Raw genomic sequence first — 15478 nt, 5'->3', positions numbered from 1 at the left:
ATGTCAAAAATCGTATTAGTCAAAATCATTATTATAAACCATTCTCCACTCAAAGAACCTTGAAAAAATTAAGGTTATGCAGAGACTTTGTGAGCCAACTCTTTAATCACCCAGGGAACTTCAAATACCAGTTTGGTACAATTAGTAGCAAAGGGCTAACTGGGGTGGGTTCACCAGCACGAACAGGACTTTTTGTTTAATTTAGCTGAGACTTCTGCCTTCATCCTCTTCCCAGCTCCTCCTCCCCCTCCCCTTCCCCCCATCCCAGGGCACCAGTGGCGACACAGCAGCACCAACTGGTAAAAATGAGACCGTGAGGTTGTTTTGAGCCTCCCCAGAGTGGAGCCCTGCCAACGCTTGCCACTGATCCAGCGGCATGAACTTGCTCAGCTGTGCAAAGTCACTCTAATTCCCTCCCTCTGTTTTTCTACCTTCTCCCCCCAGGGGGCAACCACTGAAAGGAGTGACTACCCACCCATCAAGAGCTGGCAATTCGCTGCTATTAACCGTGACTGTGATTCCCAGTCTGCCTGGCAGTTCCTGAGAACAGGCCTGCAATGTCTCATATGCAGTAAAAGCTATAAGATGCACCCTGGCCGGCACACTCGACCTGATGGATGTATGATCCTCGGGAACAGTAATGGATTGAGCTCACTTGCGATTGGACGGAGGAGGGGAGACCCAGCTCCCCACAAGGGCCCTGCTGATTTAACAGTTGCTTTACATATAATTGAAACTTCCGTTCACCTGAAAGGCTGAAGGTGGTGGTGGAAGAAACGAAACAACCATGATTGAAGGAAAAAGTCAATAAATGGAAAAGGGTTCCTCTTAAATATGATCACCACCCACAGCGTGGCTCAGAAGCTATGATTACATATTCAGCCTGGTCGTTCTGATTCAAGGACGCTTGGCGAAGTACGCCCTAGTGGAGAAGCACTGTTTGTTGGTTAAGAACCTAACATTCGGAGAGTTAACTGAATACAGTTAATGACATTTCCACGGGAAGGAAGGGAACAAGAGAATTCCTTTAATGAAACTCTGGTGCCATAGAATGCCTCGTATATGCCTCAGCAGAAAAAAATACCTTCTGGAAAACCTCCTATCAGGGACTCATGCATAGGGGGAGCTGTACTTGTAGAAGAATGTTCAATGTGATATCAGCTTGCAATATTAATTTTGCCACAAACAAAAAACCTCGACTTCTTTGAAGCTGAAGTACTTTGGAACTGTACCCATATGCCTTATAGATCAGTAGTTGGGAAACAAAAACAATACAATAGCAAAGAGCTCCATATTTTGAGGATGTCAACGATTGGGGTGGTTTGTTGACAGGGGTTAAGAAAATTCAGTGCAGTAAGTACCTCTCTTTTATTTACAAACAATACATAATTCATGTGCCATATAATCTCCTAAATGCCTGGTTACAGAACTAATATAAGACAATTTTTTCCTGTAGGTTTAGCTCAAATAATCAACCACTCTGTGAGTATAAATTAAGATGAAAGCCTCTATATTTTTAGATGGCTGTCAGTTTCCACGTGTAGACAGACCTGTTCAACGGGAAGTCACGATTCTGTGGTTGTTGTGATCTGACACATGTATGTGCTCTAGGCTGAAGATGGGGACAGATGGACCATATCTACCGGTTAGACATAGAGGCAAGGACCCATTGGAATGGTGGTGTGACCGAAGCAATGTAATTAAATCTTTGTTTTAATATTTAAATAAATGTACTGCTTTGATATGGCCAGTTTCCCTGGACCAATCCCGTTGGTGATTTTCACCACCTCCTTAGATGGACCATCTCTGCAGATGAGGAGCAGGTTGAGAGTCTTTGTCCTTTGTGCCCGAAGAGACAGTCATTGCCATCTGTCCCCTAAGAACTGGACTGAGATTACTGATAAATAAACCACTGATCAACTGGCAAATGGTAACAACTTCCACCCTGCCAGCAAAGACACTGTTTAAAGGCTGGCTGGCATAGCAGCTATGAGAGACTTCACATCAACTAGGACAAGTCTCTAAACCACCCATCCCTCCTGAAGAAGTACATGGAAGTAAAGGAAATCACAGCTCCCCTCACTGGCTGTGTGTTTTCTGTAAAGGAGCAGTTCTCCTAGTTCATTACATTTGGCCTTCTTAGTGAGTGAAGACACATTCTAAAGCTTTTGCACTATTATATTTGTATCATCATTCATGCAATTTATGGGTTTTTTTACTTGCAGTATTTTGTTTCTAAAGTTTAGTGTTACTCAATGTTCCAACCCGGTATTAATATTATTTAATTCTAAATAAAGCTTAAAACTCTACCTTGTGAAGGTGAAGCACATAGAAAGCAAAAGCAGGATAACGCATGTGAGAAGTAGCATAGTACAGAAGAAAGAACACATAAAATAACAAAACACATTTAAGTGGTTTTCTCACCATTTTCTCCATTGACTCTCAAAACAGCCCTACGTCATAGGTATAGTTCCATTTTATAGGAAAGTGAGAAAGTTCTTATAGTCAAATAAAGTGGCAGAAACAGTGTTCAGACCTAGCCCTTCTAACTCTACCAGGTCCATGATCTTTTTAAAATTCAAATTTATTTAAAAATTTTTTATTTTACCATCAATTCTGGTTAAGACCCAGGTGACCTGGATTCTAGGGCTGATTTTGCTATTCAGCAGAGTGACTTTGTATAAATTACTGGGCTTCTTGGAGCCTATGTTTTCTCATCTTTAAATAGAGGAGTAATAACTGATCTGCATCTTCAAAGGATTGTCATGAGAATTATGTAAAACAATGAAGTGAAAAGTTCTATGTAAACTCTAAGGTAAATTATTATTAATTTATCTTTAGTATTGACAATACGATGTGGGCTTTATTTCATTATGCCAAACCTGATTAGTTAAAAAAGAAAAGTAGTATTTTTCACAGAGATACTTGTTGAGTTCATATATATAAATACAAGTTAATTAAGAGGGTTTCACTACCTAGCTGTTATCTTATAATTGTATGTTCTTAGAAAATTATCATTTTAATTATATTGGCTATCGTGAGCCTTGTTATAAGAAAATATACATCAGACATCACATAAAACCGTGAACATTTCTGGATCCAAATAGAGACCTAATAGAGATTACTCTACATTTATTATTTCTTAAGAATAAAACAAATGAGAAAAACCAGCACATATTTTACTTTGATATAAATGCAATGTCAACTATTCAATTATTCCTAGAAACTAATACACGTGAATAATTCCTGTGGAAAAGCTTCCATTCTTTTTACAGTGTGCAATTATAATAGTGACAATGACAATAATGACAGATAATAATGAATGCATATTTGATATTGAAACCTCTGATTATCATGCTATTTATTTGATGTGTGTGAACTTCAATTTGAAAACACCATGAAAAAAGATACCTTGTGAACTAGAAAAGTAAAATTAGAAGAATCTGAACTAACTTGCTGAAGGGGGTTTCAATTATTCTCTTCTAAACAATTCCAGTGGAGCCTTACAGGTTTAATTTTAGATTAGGCAAAATCTACAGTATTGCAATAATTAGAGTTCCTTCATATGGCAACATAGTATACTTTTTAGAAGCTCTTTACACAGGAAGCCAATTTAGCCAAAATTAATCTGTGTTCTTTAAGTCTGTTAATATTTTAGAGATACTCCTTTTTACTCCTCATCTTAGCACCACTTAGACCAAAGTAATATATTTAAGAGTTAAGTAATTAGAGAAACTTAAAGAGCTGAGTATGTCGTGATTAATAATATTATTTAGATGCCTTTGGGTCCCTAGATTCTTGCAAAGAAAAATATAAGGTTAAAAAGGCGATGGAATTTGAAGGTCTCCTTTGTTCCAGCTCAGTAATTGCCCAACATTTACCATGTGTCACATTTGTGCGTGTGTGTGCGTCTGCATGCGTGTGCGCTCGCGCGCATAGGTACTTTGGTTCCAGGGATGAATGACTGAAGGATAACCTAAAACCTCCTGGTGTAAACAAATTTTTCATCATACTGGTGTTCTAAGTATGGTAAAGTCTCATTTATTTATATTTCAGTGATTTGGAACTTCAGTAATTGGGAACCAGGCCAGATAAAGTTTTCCTTCCCGGGATACATATAAAAATTTTTTATTAACTAGATTGCAAGAAGCGTTTTAACCAATTTAAGAAATCAGCTGGTCTGCTGGCACTTTAGAGCCACCCATGTACATTTAGGCTAAGTTCATTTTGCAGATAACAAATCATTACTTATTTATTAAAGAAAATGTTCTGCAATATTCTTAAGAATCATTAAGTTAGAGAGTTAGAGGAGAACTTTGAGGTCATCTCGTTCAGGGATTTCCAAGTCTGGCAAGTCATCAAAATCATCTGAGGGGATTAAAAAATTAAGATTCTTGAGGTAGATTCTTAGGTCCCAATTCCCGGAGATTATGTTTCAGTGGAATGAAGCCTTAAAAATCAATAATGTTTCACAGTTTTCTGGTTGATTCTGACACACAGCCAGACTTGAGGCCACTGATTTGGTCCAGTTCTCTACATAATGTAGAAATCCTTTCAATAGTTTTTTTTATAAGTATTCTTATTAATTTGGAAATTTATAATGAAATGGACCTTAGTTTTTCAAATGCACTCTGTTATGGAAAGTTGTTGGACAGTTGTGTTAGATTGATTTTTTTCTCCTTATGCTGAGCTAAGAATCTGCCAAAGTCTTTCAGAGAAAAAGAGCGAGGTGCTGTCATGGCAGCATCTCCGATAATGGCAGATAGTTGCTATATGTCTTTTCTTTAGCATGTTGAAAATTTCCATTTCTTTCTGAAAAAATTTCCATTTTCCTTATTAAAAATGTACCCAATGTACCTTATTAGAACTGCACACAATGTAACAAATATGATATTGATATGTGATGTGATGTATTTTTTTAAGGCTTTTTAAAAATCACAATGGTCTTTCAGCTGTCACAGTGCAGTGCCGGTTCCTGTACAGCTTCCAGCTGACTACAAATACAGATTGTTTTTAAAAAACCAACCCAGGTTGTCAAGTCAGGCTTATATTTCTTCTAGTTAAGTATTTTCAATATAAATGCATTACCCTTTTTAAAAGCTTTTATATCCTCTACTGATTGAGATACTTTGTTTCAATTAATTTATCATTTAGCAATTATTAATTGAGTTTCTACTACATTCCAGTTTCTACTATGTTCTAAACACTAAAGGTCACGGTGCGAACAAGAGGAATAAATTCCCTGTTCTTCATGGCAGTTACTTCCATTCTAGTGGGGACATCTATTGGAAATATCATGATTCTCCAAGCAGGACAGCCTGGTTGTTAAGAGTGTAGGTCTCACAATTGGAGTGAGACTTTTGGCTTCAGCTCTTCTGAGATGAGTGACCTTGGGCTAGCTTCTTTGTCCTCTTGAATCTCATTTGCAAAACTGGGATAAGAATAGACCTAAGGCATAGGTTTGTTTAATCTTCAGGATTAAAAAGAATGTATGCAAAGCATTTATAGCAGTGCTAATTAAATGCTGTCTATCACCATCCTCCCCCTCCTCCTTCTAATCGCCATCATCCTCAGTATAGCTATTCCTTTGTAATCTGCAGGTTTGATAAGCGAGTAGCCCATGCCCCCATCCAAATTGTAGTACTTAGAAGTAATAGCATCACATTTCCATGGTTTAGATAGTTTAGTCACCCCAACTCATTCTCTCTCAAATGATACATAAATACTGGGATTTTTACTCTGTAATTCCCCATATATGGTCTTCAGAGGTGTACTGCCATTTTTTTTTTTTAAACAAAGATGTAATGGAAAAACTAAGCAGTTTTGAAGGGGCAATGTAAATGGGGGTAGATAATAATTATTCCATCTTTCAAAGGCCAAGTTAATTTTAATTTAAGAATCAGCCAGACCTGGACTGAAGTTCTCTTTTTACCACTTCATACATTTATATACTTGGGCTGGTATTCAACCTCTTGAAGCCTCAGTTGCCTCATCTGTAAAGTGCGAATGTTGTGAGGGTTAAATGTAGTCATTTAAGCATGATTTGGAAAACAAATGGCTGCAACTCGTAAACAAAATCACTTCCTAGAGCTACTCTCTTCAACCAACGAAAGGCACTTTTGTGCTGTTGTTGCCTTTAAAGATGAATGTCTCTGCACAGTGAGGGGAGACAAAAACTGATGCTCCCGGGACTTCCCTGGTGGTGCAGTGGTTAAGAATCCATCTACCAAGGCAGGGGACACGGGTTCAAGCCCTGGTCCGGGAAGATCCCACATGTCACGGAGCAACTAAGCCCGTGCGCCACAACTACTGAGCCTTCGTTCTAGAACCCTCAAGCCACAGCTACTGAAGCCTGCACGCCTAGAGCCCGTGCTCCACAACAAGAGAAGCCGCCACAATGGGAAGCCCGTGCACCACAAGGAAGAGTAACCCCTGCTCGCCGCAACTAGAGAAAGCCCGCGCACAGCAAAGAAGACCTAACGCAGCCAAAAATAAATAAATGTATAAAAACAAACAAACAGACAAAAAACTGATGCTCCCAACATGATCCAGTAGGGAGAGGCTGAAGAACACTGGAAGAAGTTATGCCTCTTTCCCAGGACTTTCCAACTTCAGTGAACTTTGCTAACCCTATGATGGCTTAGCATTTTATAGAAGCGGTGAGTGAATGGGCAATTTCACATCTGGTGGTACAGCCGTGGTGTTTGATAGTTATCCGGAGGTAGGGAAATTCGGGAAGATGTAAATCCCTGGGGATTCACAGAGACAAAGACAGGTTTTGGATTTCCACAGGCCTTTGGATTGAAGGGGTTTGCAACAATTTTACCAGATCTCTACCAGAACTGAAAAGCCACCAGCTGACATCTGAGTTGCATATGGAAAATATGTATGTAGTTCCCATAGTAATCAATCGATAAATGACAATGATTATTATTATGCATAATTATTAAGCTTACAAAGCACTCATATGAAAATCCATCTTTGGAATTTGGGCAGTTTCTTTTATAGTTTAGAAGCCTTTTCAGGTACCATAGGTGCACTGTTTATAAACAGTCAGAATATTTACTGCACAAGCAAGTTTAACAAAAATATAAAACCACTGGGTTTCCTACAATGGCATTGGTCTAGATCTCATTCATAAATTCAACCCCCTCATTCTTGCCTACCATCTCTCTCTGTTAAGGAAGTCCCCAAATCTTATGATATCCAACTCTCCAAATTTTATGGTAATCTTGACTCTTCTCTCATTTTCCTACTATAGTCAATGTTGTACCAAATCCTATGGATTCTAGAGCTGTAACATGTACACACTGCTATATTTAAAATAGATAATCAACAAGGACCTACTGTATAGCACAGGGAACTCTGCTCAGTATTCTGTAACAACCTAATTGGGAAAAGAATTTGAAAAAGAATAGATACATGTATATGTATAACTGAATCACTCTGTTGTACACCTGAACCTAACACAACGTTGTTAATCAACTATACTCCAAGATAAAAAAAAAAAAAATCTCTTCATTTCAACCAAACTGCCAGTAGCCTGATTCAGCTGGGTTGACTTTCTCTTGAGCTGTTGTAATAGTGATGTCCTTGTTTTGTGAGCTTCTGCTCCCATCTAATTTACCCCTACATGCTTTGTCAGATGAATTTCAGCAAAGCCTGACATTAATGATTGATTACTTCGGTCCTCTTTTTATAAACTATCAAAGAATTCCCCATTACTTATTCTCGATAAAATGCACATATCCTCTATATTATAGCCTCCTTTTCTCTCTTTGTCTCTGTCTCTATCTCTCTCTTTTTGTCTCTCTCAAACACACTCTCTCTCTTTCTCTGTCATAGGTAAATGCCTTGCTTGAGATTCTTTTCACGGATAAAACAGTTTCTGAGTTAAGATCTGAAAAACTTGAAAGAGGAATTTCAGATGGAAACTGCTTAGACCATGGGGGAAAAAGTAAACAGAGAAAGATCCCAAATCAGTAGCCAGGAGGAGACTTTCCAGATCAGCTAGCCTTCCCTAAACTTCCAGCGAGAAGGGTACCCAAAAGTCCCCAGAGGAGAGCTGCTACCCCTTTCTTAAATTTTTCCAGAGAAGTAAACTCCCTGGAGAACTTGTTCCAGCTGGTTTGCTGTTGTATTTAGGTTTTTTTGTTTGTTTGTTTGTTTTATCATAGCTGTTCTTGGTAATTACACAGCAGCTTTCATCAGAAGAGCCTTTAAATAGACCTGGTAATGCCTCTCTGAGGTAGGTAAACATAAAGTATCATTATCCCCATTAAACAGATGAAAGAATAGAGGAAAAAGGGTTTGGACACCTTTTCCAGTGCCTCAGGATGGGTTTTATTTCTTCCATTTCACAGAGGAAATGTCTCTAGGGCTTTCGTACACAACCCTTCTGTGATTCTCAGGAATGGCTGAAAATGTGCTTCCATCTTCTGACACTTTTTCTCCCGCCAGGAGTCTGGCTGCGTGGTGACTGGAGGATGGTCAGTCATATACGGTATTTAGTTTTCCTAAAATGGAAGTAACTTTAAGATTCGTTTGATCATAGAGACAACACAGGCTCACTGAGAAAAATTCTAAGTATAGTTAAACACAAAAAGGACTTAGTACTACATAGGTATTCAGTAAATACTTGTTGTAGGAATGAAGAAATGATGAATAAAAGAACGAACTGGTGAAAAGAGTCAAAGTCATTTGCAATCTCACTAATCCAGATATATGTCATTACAGATTCTTATCATCCTTTTTTTTTCTCATCTGTTTTTTTTTTTTTTTTTTTTTGTGGTACGCGGGCCTCTCACTGCTGTGGCCTCTCCCGTTGCGGAGCACAGGCTCCGGACGCGCAGGCTCAGCGGCCATGGCTCACGGTCCCAACCGCTCCGCGGCACGTGGGATCTTCCCGGACCGGGGCACGAACCCGTGTCCCCTGCATCGGCAGGCGGTCTCCCAACCACTGCGCCACCAGGGAAGCCCTCCTCATCTGTTTTAAGGTCCAGTCAGTGGGTGTGGTGATGGGGGTATCAAAAGGGAAAGAGGAAAAGCCATGTTTCTGAACCAAAATGTGGAAGAGTCAGAAGGTGACATATTGGAGAACAGACAGTCTTGTTGATTAACCCCCAAATCTAACCTGCTACCTAGGATCAGTGTTGTCCTCCAGAATGGGAGCTACCCACGATAGGGGGAAGTTTACCAAATTTCAGTTATTAGCACAATACAGGACTTTAATGATCTTTGCCATATCCGTATATTATTTACTTAATATTTTATTTAAAACTGATCACTTTAAATGCTTAATCCTGGTCTGTTCTAGTCTTTCCCAATGGTGGTTGCTCTTTAGAACCACCTGGGAGAGCTTTTATAAAATATTTAGGGTCGGGGTGCCTCTCAGAGATTCTGATTTCACGATCTACTGTGGGACCCCGCATCGGTGATTTTTAAAAATCTTTTTAAGCTTTCTGTGTGATTCTAATATACAACCGGTATTGAGAATCATTGTTCTAGCAATTATATTTATGAATCATGGGCTTCATGGGTTAACTGTGTTTTATCTCTAATACACGTTTAAATATAGTAATACCTAACGATAAAAATAAATTTAAAAATGGTTTCTTGTGTACCATCTGAAATGGTCTCACATTTTACCAGTGGCGGGTAAACCATAGTTGAGGACACACGATAGTAAATGGAAGAAACCAGGACTTTAAAATCTTGAACCCTAGTTACATTCTGAAAACCTGGTCACATTCCAACTTGGCCCCTTCTTATAGGTTTGACCATGAGAAGCTCAACATGTTTAATGACTGGAGCTTTGCATGTTACAATTGGAATGAACTATCTTCCCTTCACTTCTCACCCCAGCCCCTGTAGCACACTAGTACATTCTTCCACAATTCTTCACTGACACATACTGAACTCAGAATGTCACTGGGTCCTTCAGCATGCAGGTGGGGTAGTTTGCTGATGTTTTTGCCACATTTCTCTGAACACCAAAGCTGTAGACTGTGTCATGATGGCAGAGGCAGATATGACAAAAGTGTCTTAAGGTCCTCATCTGAATTCATGAAATGTAAGCCTCCCCAAGGCTTAGTTCATAAGCCAGAATGGGTCTATCTTTATACTGTACATAGCATTTCACACTTCACTCCTGGTCCTTTGCTTCATGAGGAAAAATGGCTTCCAGCCAACTTAATACTCACTGCATTTCCACACACACCCCTCTTCCCAACCTCCTAGATTAAAGCTTCCTTTGGTAACTAGAAGTAGTTGAATATCTTCTTTGCTTGATTACCTATATAATCTCTAATTCTAATACCTAGTACATAGTGACTTTCTGAGGAGCATGAATTGCAATGGGAATAGCATCTCATTAATCCTCCCTATTCCTGGGAGGAAGTTATGTGGCAAGTATGACCTCTTTGACTAATCCTCCTGCCTCCAAGTGGGACTCGGGGTCTCCCTTACTCACTAGCACAGATGCTACCCAACACGCTGGCAGGGACACCAATGTTTGTGTAATAGGAAAAAAACTCTTCTTCTTGCTCAAGAGAGAAGTGGTTCTGTGCAGCCTGTCACCAAGGAGCTATTCAAGCTCTGTGTAGCCTAGTGACGAAAAGCGATAAAGTACCCCTCTATTGCCAGTGGCGGACTCCTAAGTAATGCCTGTGTTTAAACCCCTAATAAAGGCCAATTATTAGACTACTCTGCCTCTTGAGAACCAATCTCATTGTTGAGACTTCTCTCTCTCTCCCTCCCATCTGGCCACCTTTCTGAAGAGAAAAGAGTGACTTCCTGACCTGGGGAAATGTTGGTACCTGCTGCACAAGACAAAGTGCAGAAAGACACAAGATCACATGATGACGCTGAAAATCCAAGTTCAGGATGTTACATACCTCCCACTGAAATTACTTGTATCTGACAGTTCAAGACCTAACAGGAAAAATGAATCTTTAACAAAATCACGTTCCCCAAACAGAAGTTCGGCCATTCAGGATGAGGGGTCAATGGCCTGACTGACACCTCATGGGTCTAGAGACGGGTTTTATCCATTCCTCTAACTCCAGGGAAAGATTTCTCACGGGGAATGTAGGAAGCTCGTTCTGAGTAACAGGAGCCAGCCTCCTGCCAGGCAGGCTGTTACCAGTTGGAAAGTCACTGCAGGAGTGGTCATGCAGAGAGACAGGGAGAAAAGTTAGTTAGTAACTGAATGTATTACCCCATGCTTCTCTTGGAATATTCATGGCAATAAATAGGTATCCATCTTCAAGAAAAGGGAGTTGTAGCTGATACCCTCTACATGGGCCCAGAATTTATTTTTAGGGGAAGAATAATGTTATGAAATCATCCTGGGATTAAGATAAATGAAAGTTATCCTTATTTGGGGGTAGAGAAGCCGCGAGGGACTGAGGCAGGCCTGGGGTGTGAGATGTGGAGACGATGAGATGAGGTGTGGCTTGTGGGATCCAGCTTAGGGACACCCCGCTGCGGTGGGTGAAATAGGAATTTCTTGTCCTCCTCTTCTTTTCCTCTCCCTCCCTGTGGGGAGCCAGTTCTTTCTGTTCTTTGCTGCTTCACCAATCCAGGAGGGGCTAAGTGATAAAGGAAACCCTGGCTCGAGGGATCTGCAGGATCTAGGAGGCTCTCCAACATCCCCCCAGGAAGGAAAATTTGCAGAAGCCTCTGAGACTCACCGATCAGCCAACCCCTGACAAAGTCCTTTTCAGTCATAAGATCTCTGACAGGCAGAAACAAATTATTCTGGGAAAATTCACCACATTCTCTGAAGCTGAATTGTGGACTCTATACTGTGTGGCTTGAATTATCCTGAAAATTCTCTAGCGCAGTAGGTACCCAAATTTCATAATCAGGAAACAAATCCCCTAGAGTCCGGTAATTCCAATAACTTTCCCTAAGACTCATTTCCCTTTTTCTCATGGCAGTGAATCTGATTTCTTTTAATTTTGCAAATTTTTCCTTAAACTTATCTTCCAGTAAATCACAATCAGTATTTTCTTCCATCGTCCATAGATACATAGCAAATTGGAAAACAGAAGCATCTGTTTAGTCTCATGATTTTCACGGTGTGGTCCCAAAATCACCCAGGAAGTTGCTAAATATGCAGGTTCCTGGGTCCACGTTCCAGATCAATCTATTTAGAATCTCTGGGTAGGACTAGGGAAGATATGTTTCAATAAAAAGCTCTATGGTTGATTCTTCAAAGCAACTACTGATCTAGGCAAGATTTTATGGGGCTGAGGAAAGCAGATCTGTACTTGTTTTTTCTCTTCTAGGTTTGTATTATTGGTGGATCTATCAACACATTGCTGACTTGGATAATTGCTCATCTGCCTAGATAATTTTGCCTGCATAGATCTAGTTGAAAAGTAACATTTCAGTTAATGCCTCGAACCTGTTTTATAATTCCTTGCGTTCTATTCTTGGCCCTTGTTTTGGACTGAATGGTGTTGCCTCCAAATTCTTATGTTGAAGCCCTAACTCCCAGTGTGACTGTGTTTGGAGATAAGGCTTTTAGGAGGTAGTTAAGGTGAAATGAGGTCATAAGGGTGGGGCCCACATCTAATAGAAGTGGTGTCCTTATAAGAAGAGGAAGAGACACCAGAGTTTCCCTTCTTCTTCTCCCCACCCCACCCCCCGGCTCTGCATACAGAGGACAGGCCATTCGAGCACACAGTGAGAAGGCAGCTGTCTGAAAACCAGGAAGAGAGCCCTCACCAGAAACCGGCCCTGCTGGATCTTGATCTTGGACTTCCAGCCTCTAGAACTGTGAGAAAACAAATTTCAGTTGTTTAAGTTACCTAGTCCATATTTATTCTGTTATGGCAGCTCGAGCGGACTAATACAGTCCTTAACAGAACTATCCAGCCAACAGGAACACAGGGCAGAACGATGCCAATGACTCTCACACTCATTTTGGGAATTGACACTTGAGAAGGAGGCTTCAATGGTCAAAACCTGCACGACTGCTTTAAGAAAGGATCGTCTTAATTTCACCACACAACAGCTGTATTTTATAGCAGCCAACCGACCACTCACCGTATGGAGAATTTGGAATATGGGAGGCAGACTCCTTATCTCCTCCTCTGCTTGGTGCTTAGCTACTTACATATGCAGTCAATGTTAATGGTTAACAACGTTCCAATGAAGGGAGGGCAACCAGGAGGGATAAGAACAGATAAGGATAAAGGAGAGAAATGATTCCCATAAGCTTTTGTGGCAGAATCTAATTAGTGTCTGTAAAGCTATAGACACACATTTCTTTGTGCTTTCAGACATTTTAAACGTTTCTCATGCTCTGAGGTTCTAAAGTTTCCTTGCCATAAAAAATGGGCAGCACTCTCCAGAAAAATCTTTCTGAGGTGACACTATTCTTTCTAGGTCAAAAAGACTATTGTGTTCTGGAACCTGGGCTCCGAGTTTGACTAGGCTGGTGCAAGACGTAAGGGGCTTCTTCCTGTACAGGGGGTGCCCCTTCCTTGGAATGGACTTTTGTTTGCTGCTGGTTTTGTTTGCCGCTTCCTAACTCTGGAGCAATCACAGATCTTGAGTTTGAGTGCAACAAAGTGGTGTTTAACTATTTCAGTTTTGCTTTGTCTGCTTTCTCTTTCCAAAGTTTGAATATAAGAATGTCTGAGTGACAGATGAAGTTTACTGGGCTTCTCAGGGTTCTGAACTGACCACCTTGAATTAGGTATCTTCTCTATAATTCTGCCTAGGGAAGAAGGTGCCTGTCTTCTAAACACACAAAGTGACTAATTTAGGCAATTATCTGCTTACCTGGGATCTGTTGGTAGTGCTACTAAAACCTATGAAGTTATCACATGCTTTTAATAATACTTTGTCCCTTTGAATAGCCAGATAAGAAATCCACGTTAAAATTTCTACTGCTTTGCACTCAGATCTATGATGGTGGCCTGAAGTCTTCTTTGTCGTGTAATAGACATGTAAATCTTTTAACAGAAAGCAAGAATTTGATTGTTCAAAGAGATTCATAATCAAAATAGAAATTGTTCCACCCGGAAGCATAAACGTTAAGCTTAGGAAACGATTTGCTGAACATTCTGCCGTATCCATACACTCAAAGCAAGAGTTAGTGAAGTAACCTATGGGAATTCCCTGGTGGTCCAGTGGTTAGGGTTCCACGCTTCCACTGCCGTGGGCCTGGGTTCGATCCCTGGTCAGGGAACTAAGATCCCACATGCTGCATGGTGCAGCCAAAAATAAATAAATGAATAAATAAAAAATTTTTAAAAAAGAGTCAGTGAAGTAACCTAACCTACTAAGGGTAGTAAAAGTAATTTCTTGTCAAGAGCAGTAGATATTTTTTGTCCCTAAGGAACATTGCAAGGACACTGTAGCAAAGGAAGATGAAACCAGACAAGTTATTCTCATGACGAATTTAGCTTTTCCATGTCAAAAACTGCCTTGATGTTACGTATAGGGAAGCCCTCAGCTGAATGTCAGCCATGACTGAAAATCCTGGACTGTGCTGTTTCCTGCCGATCCGCACAAGGAACACTTTTGCATCCCCTTTCAAATAAGAGCATCTGTTTTTTTCAGGTTTTATTAAAAAATTTCTTCCTTTTCAGTGGTTCTTATGAGTCATCACTGACTTGGCAGTCAAAGAATTTTACCTCATTTCCCTAAAATAATTATTGTATAAACATAGTTTGAATAAAAATTTCTGATGTGCCTTTAAGACAATGTAAATAAATAACTTGAGTAATAAATATGTTTTCTTTGAATAAAAGATTTGCTACACCAAGTGCAGACTACTTGAGGAATATAATGCCTAAATAATATAATAATAATAATAATATAATAATAATATATAATAATAGTATATATAATATATAATAATAATATAATGCCTAAATCAACATAAAGCCAAAATAATCACATGAAGAAGAAAACAAACAACATCAAAATCAACCACAGATAGTTTCCTCTGCCACACTAAAACCCAAGAATTTTAATAAGACATATGTGTCTTATAAAAGTATCTAGAGACTTTTCCACTGTACATGTGCATGCATTTGATTTTCATTTTTGTCAAATGGAACACCCAATTCCTGCAGAAGGTGGCCCCAGCTGTGATCTAGGAACCATAAGAAGCCCTCCTAAAAATGCCAAAAAGACTCTTACGACTCAGTAAGAAAAAGAAAATAACCAAACTGAAAAATGGCCAAAGGATTTGAAAACAACTTTTTTCCAAACAATATACAAGTGGTTAATAAACACACGAAAAGCTGCTCAGCATTATTAGCCATTAGGGAAATGCAAATCACAGTGAGATAGCACTTTGCATCCATTAGGATGGCTACAGTCAAAAAGGCAGGTATTAAGTGTGGGTGAGGATGTGCAGAAATCGGAGCCTTTATACACTGCTAGTGAGAATGCAGCGCAGATGTTTTGGAAAACATTCTGACGGTTCCTCAAAAAGTTAAACATTTGCTCA

The 15478-nt window shown here is 39.7% G+C and overlaps 1 protein-coding gene across 1 annotated transcript in view; it reads right to left on the bottom strand.

The window, feature by feature from the left end:
• KLHL14 (kelch like family member 14) overlaps positions 1 to 15478 on the bottom strand; it is a 100382-nt gene that overhangs the window by 72177 nt on the left and 12727 nt on the right. The gene's annotated exons all lie outside the window — the stretch shown is intronic.

The sequence above is a fragment of the Kogia breviceps genome, chromosome 15 (genome assembly GCF_026419965.1).
Source record: "Kogia breviceps isolate mKogBre1 chromosome 15, mKogBre1 haplotype 1, whole genome shotgun sequence".
NCBI classification, from domain to species: domain Eukaryota; kingdom Metazoa; phylum Chordata; class Mammalia; order Artiodactyla; family Physeteridae; genus Kogia; species Kogia breviceps.
The sequence above is the reverse complement of the archived record's forward strand: the minus strand, read 5'-3'. Positions and strand labels throughout refer to the sequence as shown.